The sequence below is a fragment of the Sinocyclocheilus rhinocerous genome, unplaced genomic scaffold, assembly GCF_001515625.1.
Source record: "Sinocyclocheilus rhinocerous isolate Xijiao unplaced genomic scaffold, SAMN03320098_v1.1 scaffold1115, whole genome shotgun sequence".
NCBI lineage: Eukaryota > Metazoa > Chordata > Actinopteri > Cypriniformes > Cyprinidae > Sinocyclocheilus > Sinocyclocheilus rhinocerous.
In genome coordinates, this window is record NW_015658514.1 from 727,611 (window position 1) to 735,705 (window position 8,095).

The 8,095-nt window shown below is 37.8% G+C and overlaps 1 protein-coding gene across 1 annotated transcript in view; it reads right to left on the reverse strand.

Moving 5' to 3' along the window:
• Positions 1–3,894, reverse strand: part of LOC107722426 (PHD finger protein 21A-like) — a 28,064-nt gene extending 24,170 nt beyond the window's left edge. Inside the window, exon 1 of the mRNA XM_016530788.1 lies at positions 3,625–3,894. The gene's annotated coding sequence lies outside the window, so the exon portion shown is untranslated. The remainder of the gene's footprint in view (positions 1–3,624) is intronic.
• Positions 3,895–8,095: the final 4,201 nt, after the last annotated feature.

The window sequence follows — 8,095 nt, forward strand, 5'->3', positions numbered from 1 at the left end:
TCATGTTTGTGGTTTTTCATCATTATACAGTCTGTTTAAATAAATATTCAGAAACACATGCAGTGCTACTTTTCTTTTTTTCTGTTGAACTTTTATTAACCTGCAGATCAAAATGGAATGGCCTATACCCTAAATAAAAATAAATTATATTGGAACGCATCTCCAAAATAATCGCATACACAGATGCACGTTGCCATTACAGTGGATATACGATAATATCGTCATATTGCCCAGCCTTAATGCCGCCATCAAAAATTGTAGGACTATAGCCATGGCAGGTACTATTGAACATTGTCATTTCTCCTCATTCATAGATGTACAAGTGGACTGTCTCTATACGTCTTTCGAGTTGAATTAAATGATGCCAGTGCAAATTCACTCACTTCCTGCTTTCTCTGGTTTGTTTGAGCTGTTATTTTTTGTTCTCTGTATTTGTGTGTCACAGAATCAGTCTCTGTCTCTGCCACAGATCATCACTCTCTTCTCATCGGAATGAAAGCAGAGACTACCAGATGGGCACTCCACACACTAAAAGCTTCTCACTCTATCTGTAGTTGCACCAGTCACTGATGTATCTGCCTCAGGACAGTATTTAAGCAAAGGAATATAAAAATGGATATAACAAACCTTAGAAACCCACAAAAGGTATTATATTTTTCCTATGAAGAATATCAGATCCTGCATTAAGTGTCCACGGCAGAACAGCAGAGCAAAAGAGGGCAATTTTCTGGGACTTCTGTATTCAGTAAGGGCAAACAGCCAAAGTGACCATAACACTCACACACACACACACACACACACACCTGCCTGATCAGACTGGTGCACCAAACCCTCACCTGTTGGCTCAGTAAACAGGCTGAAGCACAAGTAATTCAGAACTACTTAGAGAAAAGGAACATGATACACCCTTTCTCATTCTCTGTCCTATGCTTGCACTGGAACCTAATCAAATTTAACCAAACTTTCAAGGCCTCCACTCAAAGCAGTTTTCTCTTACATAAGGAAATTGCTTAATTAACACTTAATTCACTCATATATGCACAGCAGGCTATATGTTTCATTTCCTAAGTTCACATATTGATATAATCCTTCATGATGATGAAGGTGAACGGATTGCTTTAATTTTTTATGGAATACTTAATATAATAATATATATGTTAATAGAGTGCTGCAGGGATGATATATTTTTGTAGCCCACAACCCTGAAATAAGTTAGCATTTTTGCACTTCCGGTTCAATCCGATTCAAGTAAATGTTTTTGTTTTGTTTTGTTTAGATGGATTTTTGATTAAATGCCTGAAGAAAGTTCTGTGGTTGACACTCAAGATATTTTCTCATTTTATTCTACAACAAAATACATCAGTAATAGCCCCTAGTGATTTTTTTAAAGGTTTTTTGGTGTGTTGAAAAAGTCGATTGCTAAATGGGACTAGAGGTTGTCTGGGACATTAAATGTCATCACGTTAATCTTTTTTTTTTTAAGACCGAAAGATTCAGAAGCTGTATAGCCTATGTTTAGCTTTTTACTGCTGCCAATTGTATTTAGGCTTCAAAATTCATATAAGTAGTGTTTATTTATGAGAAACTTTTGTTGTTAACAGAGCTTATTTTCTGCAATAATCCAAAAGCCAATGGGAAAATCCTATTGGGTTTTTGTCAAAATACATTATTACTGCAGGACTCTATTAATATAGGGCAGAAATATTCAAAACAAAATGGAGATGAGGTGAAAGAGACTGTAGGATTAGCCAAATTGCCGGAACTGACAGGTTGGAATTTAATGAAGTCTCTGTAACCTTTGCATCACTCCATCAATTAGTCTATCTGTTTAGAAGCCAACTCTTCAGAACATCCATTCTCCATGGATGCTGGAGCCTATCCCAGTAACTTGAGAGTTGAGACACTGCAATAATGTTTGAGGACTGACATCCAATTATTTATCACAAATTTTAGGGCGTCGTTTTAGCGGTAAACATTTACTCTGAGAGAAAATTCATTCATGGTTATATTATATTGGACATTATCACTGTACTGCTGAGAGCATGAACATATATTCAATTTAACTGAATACATCTCGTGAGTATCTATGACATGTTTAATCCTTAAATGGGTTCTGTTTCGTGGGGGAAACAGACATTTGAGGGTTTGGGGGAGGGCAGTGAATGTGTGGGCCTTATGTATGAGAAAAAAATGCTGAAAAGGGGGCCCTGAAACCACTCGGGTCAAGTGACTTGGTATAAAAAAAACTCTGGCATCCACTCACCATCTTTATGTTAAAGTAACATGATGGCAGCATGCAGTGAGAAGAGCAGTAACATTGAGGTAAACGCTGGCATTGATACAACATATACAACTGTGTATATATAACTGTGAAACTAAAAATAAAAGCAATATTTCAAACAAAAGCATGAAATTGGATTGTTTGATAATGCATACATAAATAATGAGTTCATTGCACATTACGGGTGAAACGTCAAGTATTTTACAGGATGAATTCATCGCAGAAAAAAGCAGGTGGGGAGAAGGAAAAAATGGCTGTACAGTCAACATAGTTGATAATGGAAGAGCACAGCTACACATGCATAAAACATGGCAAAACTGAAGAGAAAAGAATCCTGTATTCTTTAATAACTTGGTACATGTAGCCATTTCAAGCTCAAAAAATGATCAAAAACGGTGTGATTTTAATGAGAAACCATACGGCTATTCAGTACCAGCTGAGCTAATCACTAAAACAGCACTAATACAAAAAAGACACACAATTTTGTGAAACGCACTGAGAGAGTGAGAAAGCAGCTCTTAACGGCCCGGTCGTTAAAGCGGACCGAGCGCCATCTGAAAGCTTCAGAAGGTCATCATCATCATCAGCATCATTAGCGTTCCAGCGCATCCACACCGGAAACAGCACCATCACTTTATATACTCACACAATCACACATCAAACTCACTACACAGGGCCTACAACTTTCCTCACAGATTAAAGAGAGAAGATTTAAGGAGACTTTATTACAGCAAGCTCGCGTTTGTGCTGATATGTCAAGGCGTGGTGCCGAGAACACGAACTGGGAAAAAAATCTTTCATGATCACGTCTTGTCGCCCTAGCGGCTCTTAACAATAATAGTAGCTCAACACCGCGCGAGCTGCTCGAGCTCAACACATCAAGAGTACAGATACACATACACACACTTTATCAGGTTTATTGCTCGAGATCTCGTCCCTTGTTCTTGTGAATGTGAACGTAAGCGCAAAGTGCATTTATAATGGCATCCCATGACTGTTTGATGGCTTAGTGCGAAAACTACGGCACGCGCTGGAATCTCATTTTCATCCATTTTCACACAGTTCTGCTAACCAAGTGTCGTTTATAGGGTGTTTCGGTGCCATTCGAGGCGTTATTGTGTAACGGCTGTAAGTTATAACGTTTCGTTGACTGCAGCCGCACTCTCTCTCCCGCAACTCCCACAATAAAGAGAAATGAACAAAACCCCCCTGCGCTGCCTCTGCGCTTTCACATCCACTCAAATCACCACCAACACAATCTCATAAAGAACGCGAAAAGAGTTCCAAGACACCGCTCCCAAAAGTTCACAAAATGAAGATGAAAAAAACCGAGGTGCACTTACCCTCGTACACACTCCTCCAGCAGTCAAACCCCGATCTTCATACACTTACACACACACTCGACAATTATTTAAATATATATATCTACAAACAGCCGAGCATTTCACCACTAAAACCCTATCCCGCGGATGAATTTACTCCCTTTAGCGCCGTAAAGTTTTGTACAGTGTAACATAAGGAATCTTCGCTTTGTTCGCGTGCATTTGAACCAAAAATACATAAAAGACAGAAACTGATATACAAAACAAGAACTCTTCTTCCATCCCATTCACCGCCAGCTTCTGCGCTCGGCGTATCAATGCGCGCAGAAGAGAGATAATGGGACAGCAAAACCATGCCGTATAACGCACAAAATAACTCGTCCAACAGAACACATTATTCGTCACGTTGGAAATTAATTTAATATTGTCGCAAACCGGGGCGAAAGGATTATTGCCGAGCGCGAAAGAACACTTAGAAGAAGAGAACTAGTTTATGTAACGGTGCGGCGAATTTATTTCACTTTGCCTAAGGAACGGTTGTAGTGCGCCCCCCATTGCCTAGGGAAAAGCCCCGGATGTAAACTCAGTGAAACTCATGTTGAGTGAAGTTACAATAATGTGCATCTGGCGTGGGCCAGGGATATCGTTAGTACAACAGGAAAGAGATTTGCTCACGTATTCAATAAATGACGGTATTTTGTTTAATGTTTTATCCATGATAATTTAAGTCAACCTATATTATATCGTCGCTTCAAGCCGCCAGAGCTGCTTTAGACGCTTTCAAACAACGTTCACACATTGCGATAAACCCAAAAGTGTTTTAAAAATTCATTTAAAAAACATTTTATTTCTAGCAATATTGCATTACTTCATGTATTTAGGATATTTCTGTTGATTTAGCTAAGTAACTGTCTTGTACAAATGCTCTGCTATGCATTACACAATATATGCCCAATATAATGCATTTCCACTGCCTACTTCCTTTCAGGTAGTGTGGAACTGTTTATACTGTTTAGTAGCCTACTGTTTATGCATACTGTGAAATTGTTCTGTATGGTGTCATTTTATATAAAGAGTGATTAGTGAATACAAACTAATTTACCCACAATTAATTTTCTTTATTTGTTTGTCAATCAATACTGACAGAAATGTTGTGGCCAGTTTTCTAGTGGCACCCGTCATGTGCAGTGAACGGTAGGGGGAGACAGAGCGCTGTGTTTGTGAGCGATCGATCCTGCTCTCAGCACCGTTTTCTTTTCTAGGCCCTTGCCTCCTAAACTGGTCCACACTCTCTGTCATCAGCACCACTGAGTCATCGCAGTTCGCTTTGAATTATCACTCTACATAAAAATAACAAGAAGTAGAAGCGTCAACATTTTTATATCCATTTAATAATGAAATACAGAAGAGTGACATCATTGTGGAAAGTGCCAACATAACATGATGAAGCAGTTGAAATTAATATATCAGATGAGAGAACTTTTTTTCAAAGAAAAAAAAGTGATGATTGAAAATGTAAACAAAAAGAGCCGAAAATAATGGCAAACAAGCTATTGATGTGTAAATGAATGTAACCATATCATCGCTTTCCGTGTGTGTTTACTTACAGAGCTCTGATGTTTCTCTGTTTCTTTTCGTAGCACTCTTGGTTTGGAGGCACGAAGAGTTGAGGACGCCTGTGTAGCTGTAACTTTTGACATTTGTCACATTTAATTTATTCACTGATGCGAGTAAGCGGTGAGGAAACTGTATTTTATATTATTTCATATGCCATATAATGGTGACATGTATTTTGTGACTTATTTTATTTATGTATTACTCTATTTAATTTATCTTATTTGTCTTATGTTTTGTAACTGTTAATTGAGTAAATTAAGATCTTGAGAAGCACATATGCTGCTGACGGGGTCGGTTGTGCTTTCTCTTGCTCTTCAAATGAGAGTACTGACTGAAGGGGAGAGAGGTGTATCCCAAAAAAGTTTCATTGTGCTCTGCGTGTTTCTGCAGACCTGTTTCTTCAGAAGAAAACATCCTGAGACCTCCTCTACCCGCATTGTCTTCATTGAAAACAACAAAACACAACCAGAGTAAATCGGCTACATAACATCGATCTTATAATAAAACACAAAATTTCCAGGAGGTCAGTGAAAGTAGTTGTTTACTATTTTGGGATATGCATACATACTGACTGATTGCGTTTACTTTACATAGACATTCCTAGAAGACTTTCTTAGCAAAGTAAGCACAAGAAGCTAGGAATACACAATGCTTGCTAAGGTCCTCGACCCTACTATCCATTGCAAAGCAGTGCATGATGGCAGCCATCAGAATCCTCAGTAGCTTCTTTTTTTATTTTATTTCATCTAACACAATGAAAGATCAGCTGGTAGTCAGTGACTCATCCTCTTCAGCTCTTGTGTCATTGGACCTCATTGAGCAGTTTCCTCTCTGGCTGATTGTGATTGGCTGCTGCGTCTGTGATCTTTGTGAAAGACATTGATAAAGTATAAAAATGGATTTTTGCACTGCACCTCCAGACTAATCCGAGGTGACTGAACTAATCAAGACTCCATTTATCCGGAAGTCCCACGCTGCCAGAGACGGAGTCAGACATTCTTTTTGTCAACATGTGTTTACATAAAGTAAAGAGCAAAGGAGACTCTCAGAGTTAATGAAAGGGCGCTTAGCATCTCGTTCCCAAACAGTGTATTTTACACAGTCATTATGCAGTTGACGCATGACACCCTAACAAACAAAATACTGAAACACATGATCAATAAAGGTCAGTCACAACCAAGACATTACAATTAAACAAGATCTTCTTTCTAACAGCTATCATCTATAGTCATCTAAAGTTTGATTGCTGTTATATACTTTATAGCATTAGTATAGTGTATTTTAGTGTATTATACAGTATAATATGCACTACCATTGAAAAGTTTGAGGTCAGAAAGATTTAATTACTTCGTTTCTTCAGCAAAGATGCATTAAATTGACCAAAAGTCACAGTAAAGACATTTATAATGTTACAAATGATTTCTATTTAAAATAAATGCAAATAAAATAGTCATCAAAGAATAAAAAAAAAATGCATGACCGTTTCCACAAAAACTCTTTTCAACACTGATAAGAAATTTTTCTTGAGCACCAAATCGGAATGTTAGATCATGTGATACTGAAGACTGAAACTTATTTTTAAATTAGAATTATATCTCACAATATTATTGTTTTTAACAGTATTTTTTAATCAAATGCAGCCTTGGTAAGCAGGAGAGATTTTTAAAAATCTTACCAACCCCGAAGTTTTGAATGGTAGTACAATTGTTTGTCACTGTTTGTTTGGCAGTAAATATTCCTCTTTTTCTATTCTATTCTATTTTATTCTGTTCAATTCTTTTTTATTTTATCCAATAGTTAAGTCTGATATGATGTTACAGTTTCCAGATCTCAAACGCAAACGGTGCTCACTCGTGCTGTAATACTACCAAAAAATCACCATAGCAAAATCTCAGTTTGTCAGACAGAGATTCATCTTTCCAAAATCGTTAAAATATTGGCGACCAGGACACTGTGATCCTGAAGACTAGTGTACACCACAAGTAAAAAAAACAAAACAACTTAAAGCAGGGATCTTCAACCCTGCTCCAGGAGAGCTGAGTTCCAACCCTGCTCCAACACACCTGCCTGTAATTATCAAGAAACAACGAACAGCTTGATTAGCTGCAGGTTCAGATTTTCAGATGTGTATGATTGTGGTTGGAGCTGAAATCTACAGGATGGTGTCACTCCATGAACAGGGTTGGAGATCCCGGGTTTAAAGGTTTGCTATAAATGAATAGTGCTCATAAATAGCTGTTGAGATAGTATTTTCACTTGAAACTGAGTAACAGTATTTGACTTAACAATCAGATACACATTTTCCTCTGACAGCTAGACTGCAATAGTGAGAGAGATATAATGTGTGGTGTTAGTTTGAGTGGCACAGAGTAAGCAAAGCTGTGTTCAGCTGCAGAGAGTGCTGTGATCTGACATCTATGCTGAAGCTACTATACTATATAGCTGAACCACTGCTGCCTTAAACCTCTCATCAGGATGGCCACATCTTTCACTCTGAACTCCATTCACTGACCCAAACCCTCTGACCTTACTACACACAGAGAGATAGAATTAAGAAAAGAGATGGTTTCCTTCCATCTTTCTTACCGCAGGGCCCTTTTTGCATACTGTATGTTTCTGTCTCTTATATACCCAGTAATCACTGTCTGCCTGCTTGCTGGCTTTGTTTCTCTTTTTGTATATGCTCATTCTCTTTTTAATTGAAGTATGGTTTGTAGTGTATTTTGTCATGATTGCTGGACAAGAAATAAAACTGTAACAGTTAGGAAAGTAAAAAAGAAAACAAGAATGAATGGTGATGAGGTACACTGTAAAATAAGGAAACAGCTTGCAGCTTTATTGAGTTGAATTCATCTACTTAATTATTCTAAGTAAA